The sequence below is a fragment of the Canis aureus genome, chromosome 14, assembly GCF_053574225.1.
Source record: "Canis aureus isolate CA01 chromosome 14, VMU_Caureus_v.1.0, whole genome shotgun sequence".
Taxonomy (NCBI): Eukaryota; Metazoa; Chordata; class Mammalia; order Carnivora; family Canidae; genus Canis; species Canis aureus.
The window spans coordinates 42496880-42519604 of NC_135624.1; the positions used below are offsets into that span (position 1 = coordinate 42496880).

Sequence of the window (22725 nt, forward strand, 5' to 3'; positions counted from 1 at the left end):
GAACGGATATGTTTTCAGAGGAGAGGGGTAAAATAAATAAGTCTGAGGTTATAGATATCTAAATCAAACCTCCATTTCCATTGTTGTTATTCGAGTAATCATAGTTGAATGCACACAGACTAAATTTCATTGTCGTCGAAGTAATTAAAGTGTCTCGGATGGACAGCAGGAAGATAATGGTGTTCTGGAAAGAGAATGTTCTGGAAAATTAAAGGAATGGTGCCCGCACTGCCCCACCCCCACCCCCTCGTGATGCTGGGGAGCAACTTTAGCCAGAGATTCGTGTTCGCATCAGGACAGAGGAATGCATTTTCTGGAAGTGTGGTCTTACAGATCTCTGGTCTTGATTCTGAGCTAGAGACACAGCTGACCTGCTACTACCACCACCACAACGCTTTGCACAAGTAGAGGGATTTCTGTTGTTTTGTCTTCAGAGAGGGAGCGAGGGTGGAGGGTGGGGCGTGCAGAAGGGCAGAAGGAGAGAGAAAATCTTGGGCGGCTCCACACCCAGCAGGGAGCCCGAGGCGGGGCTCGATCTCTCAACCCTGAGATCCTGACCTGAGCTGAAATCAAGACTTGGATGCTTAACCGACTGAGCCAGCCAAGGGCTCCGAGGGCTTTCCGGTTTGGGACTGATCGATCTCATCTGGTCTTTATGTGGCTCCATGAAGCAGGCAGGGGCAGGTATCGCCGTCCCCATTCTGCAGGTGGGATCATCGAGGCTGAGAAAGGCTGAGATGCGAAAAGACAACCCAGCGGATGACTCTGGATTAAGAACCAGGACACCCGAGATGGGCTCATCTTACCGCTCACCACCTGCGATGTCCTGAGCTCAGCTCCTGTGGTTTCTACGCCCCCACCCCCACCCCAGCTTCAACTAAATGAGAGGTTTGTGCAAGATGGTCCTTGAGGGCCCTCCCAGGGTTACTGGGGCAGGATCTGATCACTTGCTGGGCTTCACCAGGAGCTGGTTAGCGGAGGTGAAACAGTACGCGACGTCCCTGAGCTGCCAAGGCCTCCCCCTACCCCTCACAGAGCAGGACCAAGAGCTCACCGGGGATGGGGGAAGCCTTTTCCTTTTGTGGACCACAGATGGAAGGCATACGTTCTCCTGTGTGATTCCAGGAAATTTTTAAAGTTTACTATTTTCTTGTAATGTTTTCCAATGCCTCCTGTGTACATTTTATTAATATTTTCCAGCTTTACTGTGCTCACTTCGGCAGCACATACACTAAAATTGGAACGAGAAAGAGAAGGTTAGTGTGGCCCCCACGCAAGGTCGGCACGCAAACATTTTCTAGCTTTATTGAAGTATGATTTGCGTGCCATAAAAATCCAACTGTTGTAAATACGTAGTTCAAATGCTTTTTAGTAAATTTATGGACTTGTGCAACTGTCACCATAATCTAAGTTGGGAACCTCTGCTTTATCTTAAATCATTCCTTTGTGCTCCCTTACATCAGCCTCCACTCCCTTCTCCAGCTCCGGGCAACCCCTGATATGCCTTCCGTATCTATAAATTTGCCTTTTTCTGGACAGTTTACAAAAACAGAATCATGCACTATGTAGCCTTTTCCATCTGGCTTGTTTAATTTAGCATACTGTTCTTAAGGCTCATCTACGTTGTAGTCCACGTCCGTAGTCCATTCCCTTTTTTATGACTGAATAATATTCCACGCTTTGGGTATAGTATAGACCATATTTTGTTTACCTGGCCATCAGTTGGATAGTTGGGTTGCTTCCACATTTTAATGATGGTGAGTAATGCCGTTATGGACACTTACGACTGAATCTCTGTGTAGACATGGGTTTTTTATTTCTTTTGGGTACGTTCCTAGGGATAAAAATGCAGGTTGGTTTTCTTACGTTTTTATGCAGTACGTGACCCTCTACTTTTAATCCTTATACTTGAGAGAAAGATTCACAGGAAATGTGTGGCGGAGCCAATGTGTAGCCTGTCGTAATGGGCTTTCGTGATGCCCGGTAGCTCTTACAGGAGTGTAATCTGTCTCTGGAAGTAACGCAACCACACAGAGTAGCCGTGGTTACGGTTTGTGTCCAACCTTCGAATTCGTAGGTGGAGGCCGTCACCCCCAGCGCTCAGAATGTGACTGTGTTTGGAGACAGGGCCTGTGGCCCAGTGAGGTCTTCAGGGTGCGGCCTGCACCCACCACGGCTGCGGTCCTCCGAAGGGGGGAAGGGCCCCGGGAGCCTGCGCACAGAGGCCGCAGAGGACATAGCAAGATGGGCCATCCGGGCGGCAGAGTCCGGCTCGGGGGAGGCCAAACCTGCCTCAGCTCGGGCTCCGACTTGAGCCTCCAGAACTGTGAGGAAATAGAGGTTTGTTGTTTAAGTCGCCCGGTCCGTGGGATTTAGTCTTGGCAGCAACAGGCCCACACACGGTCCCGGACTTCAAGGAATTTGCTCCAGCGCCTTCGGGAGGCTGTCTGCGGGCCGAGCCTTCACCCAGAGCAGCCTCCAGTAGAGCTGGGCTCCGTTGTCCTTCGTGCCCTCTGGCGCGGCTGCCTTCTGTGCTGTAAAATCGCGGGGGGGCCTCCTTGCCGTCCTCCAGGTCACGGTCACATCACTGCGCTCCCCGAGCGACCCCGAGCAGCCTCCTCCCTGGATGCCTCCTCCTGTTTGGAGGCCGTTGGCCTGGGAGTGACCAGCTGCCTCCACTTGGCCCCACCGCCCCGTCTGCCCGCTGCCAGGCCACCCTGTCCCTCATGCCACCCCATCCCTCACTCCACCGTGAGAGCCCCTGGCGGCCGGGGGGTGGGCTTTGCATTTGCTGCCCTCTGACCTTGCCTCTGGCTCAAGGCCTGACACAGAATTGCACCAATTCCTTAAACCTGACAACTCCAACTACCAAAATGTTCGTCAAGTTCCAGAAATGTGTCGAGATGTGAAATACTGGTCAGTGCAGTAGGAGTAGAACAAGAATGGCTACAAACGTGGGAAGAGCAGACCCAGCATGTGGGCAAGTCACTGCGAGGGCCTGGGGCCAATGACTCACCAGCCCCAAACCTCGGCTGCCTTACCCCTGAGTGAAAGGGTTGACCTAGCGAGGGTCTGGGGACGGCGAACCCTTTGCAGCCACCCAGCAATTGGTGAGTTCTGCAGGACGTGCCTCCCTGGGTACGTGGCTGCTTGAAGACGCTCAAGATCCAAATTATGTTGCGCTTTGATTAAAACGAACTTAGAGTGAATTTTGAGTGTCTGGCTTCCAAGTATATGGAATTTAGAAGTGTTAGTTATTAGTCTCTGGGGGCCCAAACCCTTGAGAGGGAAAGAAGGTAGAGGAACCTACATCACCCACCTTTTGATAATGGACAATTTAAAAGAAATGTGTACATGCACGCACTCACACTCGCACGCATGCACACGACTAGCTTGGATCTTTAGAGCTTCGTGTTCAAATCAGACCCCACTGGGAGAATAGTTTGTGTGGGAATTCTACCGTAAAGCAGAATAAAACACAAAAATTCCCCAAATGATAAGAAAAAAAGAGCTTATGTGGTAAACAGCCCCAGAAAGGCAAGTACTTCTGTGCAAGTGGCCTCTGACTTTCTTGGCCCAAGTTTTCCCTTTTCCCTTGGGTTCCGTTAACCTCTTCCTTCACTCTCCCTACCCCACGGTTTCCAAGGATTTGGAGATCTTGATTTCTTTACACTGAGCACAGACAACAAGTCTTTTCTTTCATTCACTCAGCAAATTTTTGAGAAAAACAAAAATAAAACAAGGCACAGAGAAGGGAGGGTGGAGGAAGGAAATGCTCACACGGGTGAGCATTCAGGATAGGGTCTCTGATCCCAAGGCAATTAAATCCCTACCCCAGGCTGGCAGCCCCACCGCCAAGCCCATACACCCATGATCCTTTTCTCCCTACTCTTGTCTCCTGCTGGTCTATACCATCTCCTGCTTAAGAATGAATCTACCTCATTAGCCTGAACCATCAGTGGCAAAGGAAGACCAGTTATGTGGCCTTTTGAAAGTTCCCTAATCCTCAGGAACATCCCACCAAATTGCTTTTATTTTTCTTTTGCTTCTATCATCTGCTGAGCCCTGATCATTGATGCCACTACAGCCCAATCTCAGTTCTTTCTCAGCTCCACATCTCGGGTACACGTTCTGGTTGGCAAATGTTGGGAAAAGCAGATTTCCAGCCATAGTAGTCATGGCAAGATGTTATTTCCTTTCTCCCTTGCCCTATCTCTGATGGGAAGGGTCTCGGTACCATAAAGAATATGGGACTTTGTTGGCATAATGATGTACTGAGGTTAAAGTAAATAGATGGCCAATATTAGGAGGGAAAAAAATGGACTTGCTTAGAAGAAAATGCTAGTGGTTTCCCCAGCTTTCCACGTGTCTCAGGATCCGGCTCAGGCCTTCTAAGTCAGAATCTCTGGGGATACAAAAATCTGCATTTTAATAAGCCCTCCAGATGATTCCGACACATGCTTTGGGCCTTGGGGTTACACAATATCATCCATTCTCCATTCTTGTCTTTTTCATAATAAGCCATTCTCCATTCTTCTCTTTTTAAAATATATATTACTAAGGGAAAGAAGTTTTTTTTTTTTAATTGGAGTTCAATGTGCTCTTCTCTTTTTTTCATAACAATAAAGCCCTCAAGGCAGCAATGTGCCCGACTAAGAGGTAACATTTCGTATCATCCTTGCTGATAGAGCGGACGCATGAGATGCAAACAGTAGTCATTGGGTGGGGCTTCTGGGAGATGCCATGAAAGGGAGCTGCCTCCCTCGGCAGGAATCCCCTTGTTGCCTTTGCCTCCCCTTCTTTGTACTTTCTGCCAGCAGCCGCCTTGGACCATGAGGTGACCTTGGAGATGGAAATGACTATCATGGAGCAAGGAGACTGAAGGAGCATCGGCCCCTGGTAGCGAGGTGCTCCATATCAGCTTTGGACTGCCCTCCTTCATCTTCTTTAGAAGAGAAAGAAAAATTATCATGCTTAAGCCATGTGGGTTTTCTGTTATCTGCAGCTGAACCCAATCCTAATACATCGTGTTGTTTTGGATTATTTTTGTATCACTCCTCTGAAAAAAGTGGAAAGAGCTAAAAGCCTTCTCCAGCAATGCAGGACAAAGAAGAGGTGTCATTTTCCAGGTTGAGGCATGGATCTCAGAGGCATGGACCGAGGATTAGGAGGAGAAAAGATGGAAAGGACAGTAGGGAAATAAAAGCAGGTGGGGCAGGACCAGAGAAGGGGTCATTCTCAGATGCTCACCCAAGGGGGACTCTTTGCAGACTGATAATTGACTTCCTCGATAGAAGGATTATTTCTCACCAGCCTCTGCACTTTATATTTTGTATACTTATAATGAGAAATGCCTCCCAGTAATGGATGATACTTAAAAATATAACTAAGGGGTCATGCACTTTTATTTTCTTGCACTCCTCTTATCGGATGCTTCGACGCCAGAGATTGTGACGGGAATATAAAGACGAATGTTGTAAAGTTTTTGCCTTGGAGATACTCAAGATTTAAAAATAATATGCAAGCTCAGTAGGAGGAAAGTCATTGTCTTTTGTAGCTGTTCAGAGACTTCGCCTCAAGAATATTTAATGTGAATTTTATTTTTTATCTTGGGCTAGAGCAGTGCCGCGTCTTGCTTAAGGTTGGCACAAGCCATCTTGCCAAGATTGGCACCATGCTTCCAGGGGTTTGCCTACATAGGTTAGGGGTTGTTTTGTAAGGTGGTCCGAACGTGGCTGGACACCTGATTCAATTTGGGATCCAAGTTCATTTCCTTCGTTTAGAAAACAATTCAGGAATTGTTTCACTGTCCTTCTAAGTGCTCCTTGGGGTGACTTCCTCCGGATTTGGCCTTAGAAACAGCCCACCCAACCCACTTGGCTGGTGCACCCTCTTCAGAGGTCTCCCCGAACAGAGTTCAGAACCAAAGTAGCAAAGAGCTTCTCAGAGCAGTTTGGCTCACCAGGCTTCTCTGGAGATGACGGTCACTCATTCGCTCGTTCATTCAATAAAGGGATATTTCTTGAGTGCCTATTACGCGCCAGGTGTTATCCCTAGAGCCCTGAATTCAATTGGCGAGACCCAGCCCTTCCTTTGTCAGAGTCAGCAGAGAGACCAAAAGAAAACCAAAGACAAACAGTAAACTCAAGGAACTGAAAATAAATGGGACAATTGCAACTTGTGACGTGAGCTAAGGACACAAATAGAATACTGATAGAGAAAACCAGGCTTGGGGGCACGGACCTCTGATGACGGTCAGGAAGGCTTCTCTAGAGAAAACCAGGCTTGGGGGCACGGACCACTGATGACTGTCAGGAAGGCTTCTCGAAGGAGGAAAAATTTGAACTAAAGTCAAAAATTGAGAAGAAGGCCTCCAAGCTGGGAACCAGTGAAGCGGTCTCCAGGTGCAAGGAACAGCGTGCTCAAAGGCAAGGAAAGGGCTGTCAAATCCCAGGAAGTGGAAGAAAGCCAGGGAGGTGGGGCTTCGGGAATGTTTGCTCCCTTGGGCCTTGGGGGCCTGCAAGATTAAACACTGGCCAGTTCAATTGCCTGAGGTCAGGAGTTGGGACCAGTGTCTCTTTCTCTACCCACTTGTACTTCTTCCTGTGCATTTTGTTTCAGATACGCTTACTAAAAATCATGAAAGCATTTGCATGTGTACACGGAAGGACATAAAAAATGAAAAGAAAATTAGAGATGAGAGATGGCAGGAAAGAATAATTGGAAGCAGAGGGACATATGGCTTCTCTGTCTCAGAGAAATCGCAAAGCACAGCCCTTTGAAGGTATATTCTCAAGGTTCAAATCTTATTATTTTATTTTCTTAAAGCTCAGTTTGTAAAGTAGGCAATTAGAAGACTCAAATTAAAAAGCCAAAGTAAATCACAATTATGAGCTCTTAGTCTACTTAGATTCCCCTTCCCTTAAAATGCAGAATTGTGTTTCATGTCAACTTCCGTCGGAATCAGAACCAACCAAATTGTTTTCCATGGAATGAAGGCGGGGAGGGGTCTTGTCACAAAATGTCCCCTCAACCAGAGTCCTGGGAGGATCACGTATGGGACACTATGATCATTCATATGGACAGAAGTCTAGAGAGGAGTTTTCAAATGAATTACAACAGTCAGAGAAAAGAGAAGCTGTTGGGAAAGGTTATCTTGTACCCTGAGCAGGCTAAGATGTCAGTCATGTGATTCATCAGATCTGTAAACGTACAGCACAGTCTTCTTTGGAGATTGCAGTGGGGAGACCTCAGATTGCCAGGGTCCATGGAGGGCAGGGGAGGGTTTCACCCAGGTCAGAAGGAGAGGGTGTGGGGGGGCGAGGGTGGGTGGGTAAGGACTGTCTAATCCTCTCTGGCTGCTTCCCAACCAGATGCACGTACAGGGGAGAGAAATCGCAAGCTGTCCTCTCCCTGACCGATCTCCACTGTGGCTGAAGACAGTAGATCATTGGGCTCAGGAAGGATCAGGGTAGCCAGGTGAGAATCAGGGCTTCCCCAGGTTCTGCCTCTATGTGCCTTTTCACCAGCAATACATTAGAATTTGACTCACCACCAGAGTCCAGTCACCTAACACATTTCGAGAGCACCTTGACTTAATTTCCAAATTGCTCTTAAATCAAACCAAATTCTCAAAAAGCTGCCGACTTAGAATGTGGTCTTCCACTGTTTTAATTAAACCATTCCAATTAAACTTCTCACCACTGCAGGTAGAGCATGCGGTCTGGGGAACCAGATTTAATTTGATTTATTAAAATACTCTGCTTTTGAGGGATGTTTGTATCCGTTTCATTATAAATTACGATTATGAATTATATCTGCTTCATCTCTGTCTGTAGATGGCTCACCCCAAAGTCTGACCAGGAGAGGGCTTTCCTTTTTGTTTTTTTCCTCATAAGCAAAGGCTACATAGCTTCCTGCTCCCGTTTTCCTCGGGGGAAGCCTGAATGGAAACCAAAGTCAGAAGTGAAGCAGCAGGAGTGACCACAAGGCCAGGGAGGGAGGGGGAGAACCAAAATGACCTACAGGACTATGGGTGGAGGAAGAGAGTGAGAGAAACCAGCCAGAGGGACAAGGTTAAATTCAAGGGGAACAGGAGACAACTCTTGCACCACCTTCTGATATCTGTGTTTAGCGTGAGTGTGTAAGACTTTGTGTTCAGCAATGAACTAGACCTTCCCAGCCTTGTAACCTTGCAGCCGGTAGGATGACACTGGGTCATAAGCCAACTCCTAGAGCCCAGAGGGTGAGGTCTATTGTCAGGTCAAGCCACTGTTTCCCTCCATGTGTTGGCCTCCTTCTTGCCAACTTCCTTTGGCCCCTTAGCTCAGCAGCTCCGGTGGGAAGAAACTTTGCTCTCTTATTGAGAGCAAAGTTATCTGTTTTATAATCTCGAAAGCATTCTGATTGCCCTTCCTTGGGTAATCCAGGAACAAGAGCTCCCGAAGTCCACTGACCACGCGACGACGCTGGCATGGCTAGGATGGGAGGTTGTGGGCAATTAAGTGGGCCGTACCACTCAGCACAGCTCTCGGAGGCTGAGGAGTGCTAGCTGTTGGTGGTGCACGAATCCATGGTAAGAATCCATGGTAAGTTCTAACCAGAAGGAGGACCTGAGAAAATGATACCAGGGAAGCTCATTTTGGTGGAAGTATTTTGGTTTTATTAGAGGGAGAGACTACTGGAGGTCCATATGTGACAGACGAACCTTGCCCCATACTTCTCACTTGATACACAAATTAACTTAAAATGGATCATGGACCTAAATGTAAAACCTAACACTTTTATAACACTGCTGGAAGAAAACATAGAAAAACACCCTTGGGACCTTGCATTGTACAAAGATTTCTTAGCTATGACACCAAAAACAAGATCCATAAAGGAGAAAAATTGGGAGACAAGGGGAGCAGCATGCTTTTCTTTCCTTGGGTTTTGTTTCATTTAGTTATGAATAATTTGACACCGCCCTCACCTTCGAGGGTGATGGAACTCTCTGCTCACATGGTATTTTGATCATCGCTTAACTTGAGGGCCTGGCCCTGGACTGGGCCCATCACGGACATGCAATAAATACTGGTGAAATAAATGAATAAGCGAGATGTAGGATGATCGCACGATAGCCAGGAGGAAATTCTCTAAACAGAGACATGAATCAGAAGTCAGATGAGCGAACTGAACATAGCGATAATGGAATCAATTAGCATAGAGGTGATGGGAACGGCTGCAGGAGGCCACGCATTCCCAAGGGAGGAGTCTAGACACAGAACAGAGAAGGCCCTGGGGTGGTCTAGTATTGGAGGATGGGAGGGCTAAGGGGGGTAGTCTGTGGAGGAGACAGGGAAAGCATGATTGAAGAGGGAGGAGGAGGGTTAGGGCCACAGAGGGTCATGCAAACCAAGGGAGGAAGCATTTCAAAGAGTGAAGGGTCAATAGTATCAGTTGCAGAAGAGAGGTCAAAAAAGGATGAGATTGGTGGAAGGAACCAGAGTTTCTCTCAAAGGAAGTCACTGGTGAACTTAGAGAGCGATACTTTCTACCACGTGTTAAATTTTGGTTACTATCCAACAGAAAACCTATCAAAATGGCTGAGGCAATATGGAAATTCACCAACTATCAGGCAGGTGTCTGCTGATTTAAGACACAAACATAACCGAGAGCAAACTTTGTCCTCTAGTGTCACGGTCAAGAAAACGTCATAGAGAACTCCAGGGACAACCGTCATTGTAAAAATGGGGAAAAATTAGACGCTGTCACCTGCCTCAGACACTCTGTATTTTTTTTCTTGTTTCATTCTTTTCCCGTTGGGAACAAAATCTGTATGTTGGCAAATTGAACACCAATAAAAAATAAATTTATTATTAAAAAAATAAATAAATTTTAAAAATGTGGATGTTGGAAAAAAAAAAAGAAAGTAGCTACAGAGAACTTGGGCCGAGAAGACATGTGATTGGGAAGCAGAGGCCACCTCGTCGCGGTTGACGGTGGGTTGATCCACAGCAGCAACTCTAACTGGACTCGGGAAGAGTCGTCGAGACGGAAAGTGCGGGTGCAGGTGGCGACCGGAGGGCGCAGTACCCGACGTGTGAGCGCGAGGGAACTTGGGGCGCCCTTTAAGGGAGGATGATTTACTTTGGGGACTAACCCAAGGGCGCGTACGGAGTGTAGGGGTTCGTTTATTTCATAAAGAGGAAAAAAGCCAATGCAGTTCGCCGAGCTCTGTGGTGGATCCTGAAGAAGGACCAGGAAGGCTCCGTATTTGCCTGCAAACTGACCCCGAGCTGTCCCAGCGAGTGCTGACCTCAGACACACGGCCAGGAGGCTCCGGGGCAGGGCTCCGTCCACGCGGCGGCCGAGGCCGGTCAGCCTAATAAACACCGTGGGGAAAGGAGTCAGAGCGGTGGCCTAACGTTCACTTAGAACAAAATTATTAGTGACTTAATAGTAACAGAGGGGGAAACGGAACAGTAACTCCTTAAAGAGGATTGACCAGAGTCTCCCAGAAGAGCAATAGAACATGCACATTTGTTTCTTGGCTTCTTATCGCTATAAATGATGGACTATCAAAGCAACAGCACACCCATTAATCAAGACTGTAAACAATTAAAATCTTTCTCCAGATCCGGGAAAGCATCAGAATGATCAAGACCGTGCCAAAAAAAAAAAAAAAAAAAAAAAAAAAAGGAACATAAATTTCAGCCAGCTCTTTGGATCTGGGAAGTGTTTGGGCTACGCAGCCAAAAAGTCAGAGAGCAAAGAGTCTAAACTAAGCTGATAACAACTGATCATTAATTAGAGCTGAAGCCAACTATCTCAGGCCAGAGAAATATCTTGGCTACTCAGCTAAGAGCCAGAGAGCCAAAGGTCCAAGTTGGGTTCGTGATAATTAATCACAGGCAAGACCACTGCCCCGAAAAGCCCCTGTTAGGGACGGGGTGCCTCTGAGAAGAAGCAGCCCCAAGAGAAGCCGGCGGGGCGGCTCCTGCTCCGGGCGCCCCCGAGGCTGAGGCCCTGGAATCAGCAATCAGAGCAGATTCCAGCATCTAAAGACAAACTGAGCAGCTGATAACTCATCCTATGGCAAGGATTTTCTTTTTTTTTCTTTTTTTAAATTAATTAATTAATTTATTTTTATTTTTAATTCATTTATTTTTTTTATTTTCTTTTTTTTAAAGGGAGATTCAAGTCTTTCAACTTCATTGAAATAGGAAGAAGGCACACGAAGGAGAGCAAGTGGAAAATAATGGAGATTATCCAAAAGGTGTCCAAGGGGAAATTAAATGTTGATTAACACCAAAAGTCAGTCACCAAATGGAAATGTGTAAAAATGGAAGCATGTGAGGGGCGGGGGGCGGTGGTCACGGCGTAAGGATGGCTCAGGGGGGTCGAGGATTGGATGTCACACGGAAGTCGATGCACACGGATGCTTACCTTCCTTTCTGCATCTGCAAGGAAGCGTTTTTCTTATTTAATCAGAGAAGGCCCGAGCACCTTTTGGCACACACATCCGCTTTCCTTCTACCGTCGTATCTCAGGGTTTCTCAGCTGCCTGTGCACCCCCCCCCCCACCGCTGCCACGGAGGACCCCAGTCCTTGCCCTTGGGGTCTGCATACAGCAAGCCGGGGACCGCCTGAAGGCCCTGGATGCACGCACAGCTCAGCAGCTGGAAGAAAGGCGTGCAGGTGCCTAATACGGAGGCAGCCGGGACCTTCCGGGTGTGTTCCCGGATCTTTGCATGTAATGCAATTTTTGGCCTTCCAGCTCATTCTGTATAGAGCCCAGATTCTTCTTGGGAACCTGGGTGAGGTGCTGGGCTGCACTGGGATCATTCTCTCACACTAAGCAACGATTTTGTGCTAATGACTCATTAAACCCTCAGTAACACAGTAGAGTTGGCAGTTTGTAGCCTCCCCATCTCACAGATGAGGAAATCGAGGTTCCAACAGGGCGGGGAACCTGCCAAAGGGTCACTGCTAGCAAGTGCGGAGGTCAGTACTTGAACGCAGGCCCACGTGGCTCCAGAACCCGTGGGCTTGACCCTTGTGTCACGCTGACTCTACCAGGACAGCCTTAGGACAAGAAATAGTACCGGCGATTTAGAAGGACAGGAGAGGGAGAAGAGAATAGGGACAACGGATGTCAAGCAGAAGAGTAGGTACACATGGGGGCCTGCTCACGCTCAAGCTTTGATCCCGCCTGCAACTGCGTGTTTTCACCCCGTGAAGGCGGCTTTGTGAACCGTGGGGCTGCTGGTACCGAGCATACGGGCCCTACATCCACGTGTTCAGACCCCAGGTCCCTAAATAAGCAAGCTCTTGGCCCCCGGGATTCAGATGGTGTGGTTTCCACCACTGAAAGATTTACAAGTTATATTCCTGGAAAAGTGGATTGAAACCCTCAGTGTCTTCATTGTCCAAAGAAGGAATGACTCAGACACTATATTCGGGCCTGAATTCCCCGCGTGAACGTATGTGGAGTGTGTGTGTGCGTGTGGGCGCGTGTGCACCCGCGTGTGTGCACCCTCAGAGGCACCTACCATTTGAAGAGCTATAAAATACAATTACTTGGGTAAGCTTTGGACATGTGTGATGGTTCACGGACCCCACTCTGGGAGATCTAGGTCGTGTTTACATATTTTAAGACACATTAGGGTAATTCCCATTGGAAAAAAACAAAACAAAACAAAACGTGTATTTTCCCCCAGATTCTATGCAAATGGCGATTTTGAATGCATAAGTACATTTTTGGTTAAAGAGAACATCACTGTCACTTAATATATTACTGGAGATATACACAGATGTTGTTTATGTTTGCGCTTTATGTAAATTGCCTTTCAGTGGAGAAGAAATGTATACATAAGATTTAAACTTGCTATGTTTTACATATTTAGTTTGTGTAGTTTGTTTATATTTCACAGGAAGCAAATATAGGAAAGCATAGAAACCAGCATATTGCATCAAGCTCTTGCGATAGTTTTAAACGAAATGCCCCGAATGGATTAACCTTTACAAATGCCGAGAAATTAGGGGACAATTTCAGTGGAGTGTGTCTCCCGCGGCTGTCCCCGCAAAGCAGTTTCAGTGCTTAACTCGTCGTTTTTCACCGTTGGCTGAAAGTAGGCCTCCCCACCATCGCTTCTTTGCTGCTCCCCCTGTCTCTTCAGATCCCATTTCTTTCTCTTTCTTTCCTTTTTTTTTTTTTTTTTTAAATTTTATTCTTAAGTCATCTCCGCACCCCACGTGGGACTAGAACCTGCAATCCCAAGATCAGGAGCTGCCTGCTGCAGCCACGGAGCTAGCCAGGCGCCCCCAGACAGTGCTCCTCTTAACATGGGTCGACGGCCGGCGGGTCGGAGAAGCAGGAAGGCCCGCTCCCCGACAGGTGGAAGGGGCAGCCAAGGCAACGTCCCCCCAGCTTCTAGAAGGAGCTGGTCCAAGGGCCAGCCGGAGGCCCGGCAGCCCGAGGTGCAGATCTTTACAGGGTAGAGGGTAACGCAGGTCGCAGAGTCAGACCAGAGACCTTGGGGTGGCCGCCGTCCGGCCTGTTAGGCCACACCAGCTGCTCCCCTAACCCGCCTCGAGTCCTGCCCTTCCCGTGAAGGCGGAGGATGGGAAACGCTCTGACGCGCAGACCAGAGGCGCTAACTTGCTGTCACTTCTGCCACCTGCTCCTCTGTACCTGCGCGTCCTTGAGTGTGAGATACGTGATGGGCTGCATAGCATTTTGTCAACAGGCTGCCTCGGCGTTCTGGAGAATTCTTCGATGTGAAAGACTTTACTACACTTAGCATCCCTGGCCCTAAATAAAAATAGGGGTCCCAGTCACCATGACGTCCCCGCCGGTATTTGCCAGTACTCTGGAGTGGGGGGGATGATGCTGCCGCAGTCGAGAGCCACCAACATGAGGCAGCTCTAGGATCCCTTTTCTAGACGATGATTTATTTATTGATGATATTCCCCTCGGGGTTAGCAGCAATGTCATGCCGATTAAAAAAATATTGGAAAATAGCTTAAGTGCCACCAGGAAGGAAAATCATCCAAAACAGTTGCCATCAGCGGTTTGACCTCGTCCATCTGGTCCCTTAAGTGTCTATTTCTTCTTTGCATTTTACAACTCAGATCGGATCTCACCCGATGTTCTGTTTCATGATTTGTTTGTTACCCGAAACAGTAAACTATGAACACTCCTCCACTCATGAAATACTCTCCCGCGACGATTTTTAATGAAACTTGTGAAACCTACTATTTCATATACGTCATTGATGTAATACTGAGTCGCATCACTCTCATCCCATGAACACCGTGCGTCTTTTCTCGTCTTCTGTTTTTGGCACCAGATTATATTGTGCTTTTTATCCTCCTTTTTTAAAAAATGATTTTATTTATTTATTCATGAGAGACAGAGAGAGAGGCAGGGACACAGGCAGAGGGAGGAGTAGGCTCCCTGCAGGGATCTCGATGTGGGACTTGATCCCGGGACCCCGGGGTCACGCCCTGAGCCTAAGGTGGATGCTCAAGCTCTGAGCCCCCCAGGGTGTCCCTTTATTCTCCATTTTTTATTTTTATTTATTTATTTTTAAAGATTTTATTTATTTATTCATGAGAGACAGACAGAGAGAGGCAGAGACACAGGCAGAGGGAGAAGCAGGCTCCATGCAGGGAGCCGGATGCGGGACTCGATCCTGGGACCCCGGGGTCAAGCCCTGGGTCCAAGGTGAACGCTCAACTTCTGAGCCCCCAGGTGTCCCTTTATTCTCCATTTTAAAAAATAAGTGTATAAAATCACAAATTCCTTGAGAGCAAGTGCTGGGGAAAAAAAACTTATTTGAACAAAAATAAATGTTGGAAGCACCTAAAAGAGCTTTAAACACTTCCTATCGAAGTGGATGCTCTATGCTCTCCCTCCCACCCTGAGGTCCCATCCTGGAGGCAGAAGGATCAACAATAATAGAAATTAACTCTTACATAGCATCTTCCTGTGCGAGGCACCGTCTCAGCGCTAGTAAGTGTCTGGACTCTTTAAAAAAAAAAAAGATTTTATTTATTTTAGAGAGAGGAGAGGGAGAGAGAAAGGGAGAGGATCCCAAGCCAGCTCCACGCTGAGTACGGAGCCCAACACGGGGCTCGATCCCAGGACCCTGAGGTCATGACCTGAGCAGAAATCAGGAGTCAGGTGCACAACTAACTGAGCCCCCAGGCCCCGCTTTCATAGCTTGTAAAGATCTGCACTGCGGGCTGCCGGGCCACTGGCCGGCCCTCGGACCAGCTCCTTCTAGAAGCTGGGGGGACGTTGCCTTGACTGCCCCTTCCACCTGTTGGGGAGCGGGCCTTCCTGCTTCTCTGTCCCGCCGGCCGTCGACCCATGTTAAGAGGAACACTGTCTGGGGGCGCCTGGCTGGCTCTGTGGGTGCAGCAGGCAGCTCCTGATCTTGGGATTGCAGGTTCTAGTCCCACGTGGGGTGCGGAGATGACCTACGAATAAAATCTTTAAAAAAGAAGAGAGAGAGAGAGGGGGAAAAAAAAAGAGTGACTCTCTCCAAACTAGGGAAATGGATGGTGGATCGTCAGGCCAAATATTTAAATGCCAGAAAAATGCTTCAAATTGGGAGTCATTTACAAAATGTCATGTGTGTTGTTACAATGTCAGCCGTGAGTGCTTGTTCCTTCAGGGACGGTGTGGCTCTGTTTGCAGGGACCGCACGAGGTCGGCAGGTGCACCAAGGATCTGCAGCATCTCTTTGGGCCTCCCTGCTTCCACCCACCTTGCCCGTCTGTTCCGCCTGCGGCCTCCTCTCGCCAGTAGCGCCCCTCATGGTGTCACCCCAGTCATTGGTCCTGGGGCCGGCTCTGGCTTCCCTGACAGCCCATGGGCCTCCTGGTGGGCCTCGGGGGCGCCCTGGGTGCACGGGCCTCGGGTGCGGGGTGGGGAGGTGAGGGCAGGCGCTCTCCGGTGTTGGCCCATGCTTCTGAGCCGGGGGCTTCCTGGGTGCGCCTTGGTCGTCGGCTCTTCCATGAGGTGGGACAGCTTGGCTGCGGGTGGCTGCCGTCAAGCGTGTCCCCACCCAGGTCCCTGGGACTCTGGGTGACCGGCTCCCTGGGGAGGCTCGGCGTGCTAGCCTGACTTCAGAGTGGTTCCTCTCTTCCTGCCCCCGCGAAGTCCGAGGAGTTTTGTCTGGTCTGGGGGGCCAGGTGGGCACCAGGAGGTCACGGGGTGGGGGAGGCGTCCCTGTCGCTGGGTAGCCCCGCAGGGTTTCCGTTTCTGTTTCTGTTTAAGATCTTATTTATCCGGTTTGAGAGGGAGGAGGACAGTGGCCGCCGGCTGGGACGGCTGAGCAGAGCCCGGGTGAAGGGCCACCGACCCGTCGGAGGGGCCTGGGGACAAGGAGGCCGGGTGCCCCGCGTGCCCCCGGGGCGGGGAAGGAGGGACTGAGGACCTGACGGCCCTTCTATGCACCTGTTGTAGGGCCACGGGAGGGGCAGGCCTTGGGGCACAGCCCGGCGGGGCCACGCGGGTCAATCTCGAATGTGCTTTTAACGGGATGAGCACTGGGTGTTATTCTGTATGTTGGCAAATTGAACACCAATAAAAAACAAATTTATTATGAAAGAAAGAAAGAAAGAAAGAAAAGTGGGGGGAAAAAAGTGGATCGGATGGGCAGCTGTGGGGTGAGGGAGGGAGGGAAGTCAAAGAAGCCTTCTGGTTTTTGACGCCTCGGGACAGGCACGCTGGGGACGGAGGCCAAGCGCCACCAAACCTGACACCTGGGCAGCCTGTCGGGTACCTAAGTAAAAGGCTGAGTCAGCCCGGGGCCGCAGGAGCCAGGGGAGCTGCCCCTGCAGACCTAACCCGGGCGCAGAGACGGGATCTGCACCCCGAGATACGCGCAGGCCCCGCGCCCGCTTCCCGCCGGGGTAGCTGCTGGAACCACACGTGTCTGCTGAGCCCTCAAGCCGCAGCCAGCAGGACGAGGAGCTGAATTTTATTTAACGTTCATCAGTTTAAATTTAAATGCAGAAACTGACACTCGATTCGGTTATTGGAAGACTTCAAGTGTGTTTGGAAAAACACACTGTAAATATTATAACATCAGGCATTTCCTAGGAAATGGAATCTAGGCATTTCCTTGCGAAAATGCGACGTCTGAATTAAGATGTGCTGCAAGTGTAAAACCCATTACCACACCTCAAAGACCTGGTACCCCAAAGGTAAAATAATGCATTAATAGTCATAATATTGATTACATGTTGACATGATCATGCTTTGGGTATATTGACGTTAAGTGTGCCAATGAAATTAATTTCACCGGGTTCTTTTGCTTTTTTTTTTTTTCCCCCAAAATGTGGCTCCTAGGAAACCAAAGATTATATACGCGGCTTGCGTGACATCTCTATCGGATAGTGCTTAGCCTGTAAAGAAGAAATGTCTGAGTGTGGCTGGAACTAGAGGGTATTATGCTGAGTGAAGTAAGTCAATCAGTGAAAGACGATCGTCGTAGGATCCCACTCGTATGTGGAATTTAAGAAACAAGACAGAGGATCAGAGGGGAAGGGAGGGGAAATAAAACAAGGTGAAATCAGAGAGGGAGACAAGCCCTAGGAGACTCTTAGTCATAGGAAACAAACTACGGGTCCTTGGAGGGAAGAGGGTGGGGGACGGGGCGACTGACATGGAGGGGGCACGTGACGGGATGAGCACTGGGTGTCATAGAAGACTGATGGATTGCGGCCCTCTGCTCCGAAACCAATCATGCACTCCATGTTAATTCATCGAATTTAAATAAAAATAAAATAATGATATAGTTTTAAATTAAATAAAAAGAAATGTCTGAGGACTGAACCCTTGGGGACCTTTACTATTTAGAGATTTTGGAAAGGAGGATAATCCTATAAAGAAGTCTCAAAAAAAAAAAAAAAAAAAAGCAGCCTCCTAGGGAGACTGGCCAGGAGTGTGAGGTGTTGGAGAAACCAGCTGGAAAAAAATATGTCAAGAAAGAGGAAGTAAAGCAAGTGTGCTGGGGCGGCTGAGAGCTTGGGGATAATGTAGACGGGCAAGTGGCCATTTGATTTGGCACCATGGTGATCGTTCGTGAACGTGACGTGACGGTTTCACCGTGTGTGTGTGTGTGTGTGTGTGTGTGTGTGCGAAGGGGGCGCAAACAGCTGATGGAGGTAGATTATTAAAAAAAAAATCGATTATAAACTAGTCCTTCAAGAAATTTTGCCTTTCAGGGGAATAGAAGGATAGAAGTATTGGAGAATAGGGATAAGGGACAGGTTTTTTTTTTGTTTTTTTTTTTGCTTTTTTTTTTTGTTAATCCAACGGGAAATATATTATCATAGCACCTACTAGTTTTTTTTATTCTCTATTAAGCTTTTGACCTAAATAATCCATCTTGCGAATATCTATTACCTAGTTAGGATGATTCTAATCTTATTTAATGAGAGTTAAGGAATGCTAAGAATTCCAAATAAATACCTGTGTCGAACTTGGCCCATGAAGTCATTGTGTAGAAGTTGGTCTGGGATTGCCAAATCCCTTCCTAGGATTACTAGACTGAGTAACACCATGGATTGAACACAGTTCCCTAGAATATAGAACCGGGACATCATCTTTGTTGCAGTAGAAGTGTGTCTGCCTTCTAGAACTCGAGAACAGAGCCACAGGCCCCAAACTCGTATTAAATTTAAATTGATCATCATGTCTCATTTTAATTTCCGCTGTACTTAGTTGTCGATTTCGGCACATAATTAGCGCTTTGTATAATTGACCGAATGAGTGAAGATAACCTCAGCATCCTAAAGTACCAAGGGGACTAGCAGTACCCAAGGATTCACCGACAGATGGCACCATTCCATTCTTAATTTCAAGTGCCGGATGGATGGGGGCGGGAAGTGGAATCCCTGGTTATGTATTTGGCTACTTCAAATTTCACAATTGAGTAATTGGAGCATATTCACCTGTATTTATTTGTTGCAAATGTCTGTGTTTCTGCTCTGCATCGATCCTGTCTTTAGCTCAGATCTTGAGAGACAAGGAAACGAGATTGACCTGTAGACAAGAGAGGAAATCTCTATAGGGTTTGGCTATTATAATATTTGTGGACGCCAAGAAGTCAGGTCCTGCTAATTCATTTTCCCCGAAGAGGTTACTGTCCTTCGGTGGCAGTAAAAGCAAGGCTGTCTAGCGAGCATCCAGGGCGCCCGCGCGGCACTCCGGGCAGCACATGCTGCGTTCAGCAAGTTGGACGAGGTTCGGCGGGACAGGTCACAAGGCCTAAGCACACCCCATGCTTCAGAAACACAAACCCAACCAACGAAGCCCCATCCCACGTGGTCTGCACATGCACAGTGCAGAAGAGGCCAGGGCTCCCTGTAAGCACCCTGATTCCTCCCAACTTGGTTGGTTGTGACTTCCACGAGCCCCCGTGCTCCTGGTCTCACCTGCAGGCCCAGGCAGTGGTCAGCTGTGTCGTAAGACCCCGGGCCCGGGTCACAGCATGTCAGGTGGGACACAGAGGTGGCCCATGCAACCTCTCGGGGTCCCCCACCTACACCTGGAGGAGGGGGCTGCTGCCACGATGGTATTTTTAGACTCATCCAGAGAAGTGTCTGTGTCAGATCAGGGCAGCTGGTTTGCCGTGAGCCTGGCCGGGTCCTGCCGTCGAGGAGCCAGACGTTGCCCAGCAGCCCCCCCAGTTCGTGCGGAGGGAGCCCTGTGAGCCTGCTGCCCGAGGCCTGGGGGGCATCCGTGCCGACCCGGGCCTCCCCGGAAGGGCAGGGAGGTCACCAGGCTCTGGTGTATCTGAAACAGCCACCACCTTGCGGGGAGGTTATCGCTGCGCTTCCTGCGAACAGAAGCATCGCTGTGAGCTTGGAAACCTCTGTGCATAAGTCAGCACATCTTCAAATGACACATCAGTTCCTTTCTCCACGGTTTCTTCCACCTGGACACCCCCCAGTCGCCTTTGTGGGTTTCTTTCATCCTCTTTTAATTGGCATTCACCCCAGGCCTTGGCAGCACCTTCCCCGGACCCGTGACAGTGACCGTGACCACGGGGGGACGGGGACTGAGCGCCGCAGGCCTCTTCCAGGCCCTGGCTTCTCCTGCCTGAGGAACCTCTCTCCCTGCGTGTTGCCTTAGTGCCTCCAACACAGTACGTGGGGGAAGAAGACCCCCCAGTATTCTCTTCCCGAACCTGCTGCCCATCCGCATTCACCATGTGTGCCTGCATGAAAGTGTTGTGGTATAATATTTGACATTTCAATGAAAACACGACTTATGGAAGTTGTGAAGCATTGTCATAAAACAGATATTCATGACCCTGCCATGTGACCTTGGAATCGGCGTTCACCTACTGTGCTGGCGTCTGCGCAGAACCGGAACGTCTCATAGTGTGTGAAGGTCCCATCGCTGCCGTAACCGACGGGCCCAACTGAGGACCCGAAGGGGGGAGATGGGAAGTGTCCAATGGGCCAGGGGGCTGCAGGAAGAAGCTGTGCCCTGGCCTTCTCCAGCTTTTAGAGGCCGCCCATCTTCCTTGGTTGGTTGCTCCTTCCTCCACCTTCAGAACCAGCAGGGTCACATCTTCCAACCCCCCTGTCTCTGTGTGACCGCTGCTCCTCCCTCTGATCTCTTCCCTGACTTTCTCTTTAAGGATCCCCGTGATTGCAGGGAATCCACCATATAATCCAGGATAATCTTCCCATCTTGCGATCTTTAATTTAAATGCCTGTTTGGCCTGCAAGATATATGCACAGCTTCTGGGGATTAGGACGTGGGCCTCTTTGGAGAGGGGGGCATCGTTCTGCCTACTAGCTGTGTAGTTTCTTTAAAAAGACCTTACCAAATAGGTAGGTATCCATAAAATTTGTAAATTGAATTTTAAATTAACTTTCGAAGTTCATAAAAAGTATACATGGTCTTCAATTTTTTTTTTTTTGACTTAATGTTATGACTCTAAGGTCCACCTACTTCACTTTAAAGTCAACTTGGTTGACATACCTCAAATCGTGTATCCATTCCACAGTTGATGCAAGGAGTCCTGCTGTGAATAGTCTTGATTCCTGGGGCAAGAATGTGCATGGGGTTCTTGAGTGTCCTCTCTCCCGTCTCAGAGGTGCACCCTCATGGAATGTGAATTTTTCCACGTGTAGGACTTCTTTATATATTCTGTAGATTAATCCCTCATTCGTTGATTGTATTTCCAATAAATTCTGCCCCAGTTATGTCTGTCTTTCCCCCTACCTTCTTTACGGTGCCTGTGATAACACAAAGGATGAGCTGCTCAGATCTCACAGGAATGAGAAGTCTCATCCAGTCTTAGACTTTTTTTTTTAAAGCTTTATTATTAATTTACAGGATACAGGCAATTTTGTAATAGGTGAAGCGGGAGGAGGTCTGGGACCATCAATATCATTCTTTAGATCTTTTCTCATAGGCAATCTGTGAGATTCACATCATTTCAACACTAGGAGGTCATTTTGAAAGTAAAATGTCCCCGTCTGTGCACCATCAATCCGTAGATCTCAAGTTTGTTTGCCACAATCAGTTTTAGAGAATCAGGTATATCCGCTAGAAGCATTCTGTGGATAAAGACCTTTCCCTTCACAAATTCCAGTAATTCATTTGCCAAGGGGTCTACCATCGGTGTGTTTACAAGGACATTAGATTGGGCTCTTTCTTTCCTGGTATCATTACTCCTCACTCCCTAACTGGAGAGACTGATTTACAGACCTGCTGTTTAACCATTTATTTCCCAGTATTTTCCCTCACGTTACGGTGTGAGGTAAAGAGCCAGTGCATTTTACATATGGGTAACCAGTAACCGTCTCAGTAATGTTTGTTGAATTTCATGAAATTTTTTCTTCAAAGAGTATAATCTATATGAGACTCAAGTCTTTGGAATATGTGATAATTGGAGATTTAATTTATGAGTTAGTATGCGGTCAAGTTTTGAAATACTCTATACGTGGGGGGAAGCCCAAATATTATGGAAGTGTCGGAGAAAGGGTTCTATGACTGCCAAATAATTCTGGCCAGCTAAGCGTGTCGTTTTCAAATGATTACTTTGCAGATTTTCACAAAGATTTATTGTGTTCGTGACTTGTGAACAATTGAAGTAGACGTGTTGAAATCTCCCAGTCTCTTATCTGCCAGTGTTCTTCTGTGGTTCTACTGGTTTTTCTCTCTTTGTGAGAAGGTCTCATTACCCTGTGTATAGAAAGTTTAGAATTATTCTGTATCTCTGTGAACTTATCATAATGTGGTGGCCTTCTCATTTCCTAATTATGCCTTTATCTCTAAGCTTTTCTTGTCTGATAGTAATATAACTATGTCAGCTTTTCAAAGTTAATATTTGCCTGGTCTTTTTAAAAAAAAATTTTTTTATTTTCAACATTTCTAAGTCCTTATGTTTTAAGGGTGTCTCTTGTAAAGAGCCTATAATTAGTTTTATGTCTCCCAGGGGGAAAAAAAGACCCCAAACTTTCATTGTTTTAATCAGTTTATATTTGTTGTGATTGCTGACATCTGTGAAGTTATTTTTATCACTAACTTTTCTCCTTTTTCCTTTAAAAGTTGATGACATCTTGCACTTATTTTTATTTGTATCTTTATTTTTTAATTTTTTAAAAAAGATTTTGTTTATTTATTCATTCATTAGAGACAGAGAGAAAGAGAGATTGAGAGAGAGAGAGGCAGAGGCAGAGGGATAAGCAGGCTCCATGCAG

The 22725-nt window shown here is 47.8% G+C and overlaps 1 long non-coding RNA gene and 1 pseudogene across 1 annotated transcript; both read left to right on the forward strand.

The window, feature by feature from the left end:
* Positions 1-1207: 1207 nt before the first annotated feature.
* On the forward strand, positions 1208-1307 carry LOC144283837 (U6 spliceosomal RNA; annotated as a pseudogene).
* Positions 1308-4643: 3336 nt separating this feature from the next.
* On the forward strand, positions 4644-11270 carry LOC144282924 (uncharacterized). Its single transcript, XR_013351334.1, has 3 exons — positions 4644-6784; positions 7374-7479; positions 11172-11270. It is a non-coding gene; the product is annotated as an uncharacterized LOC144282924 (long non-coding RNA).
* Positions 11271-22725: the final 11455 nt, after the last annotated feature.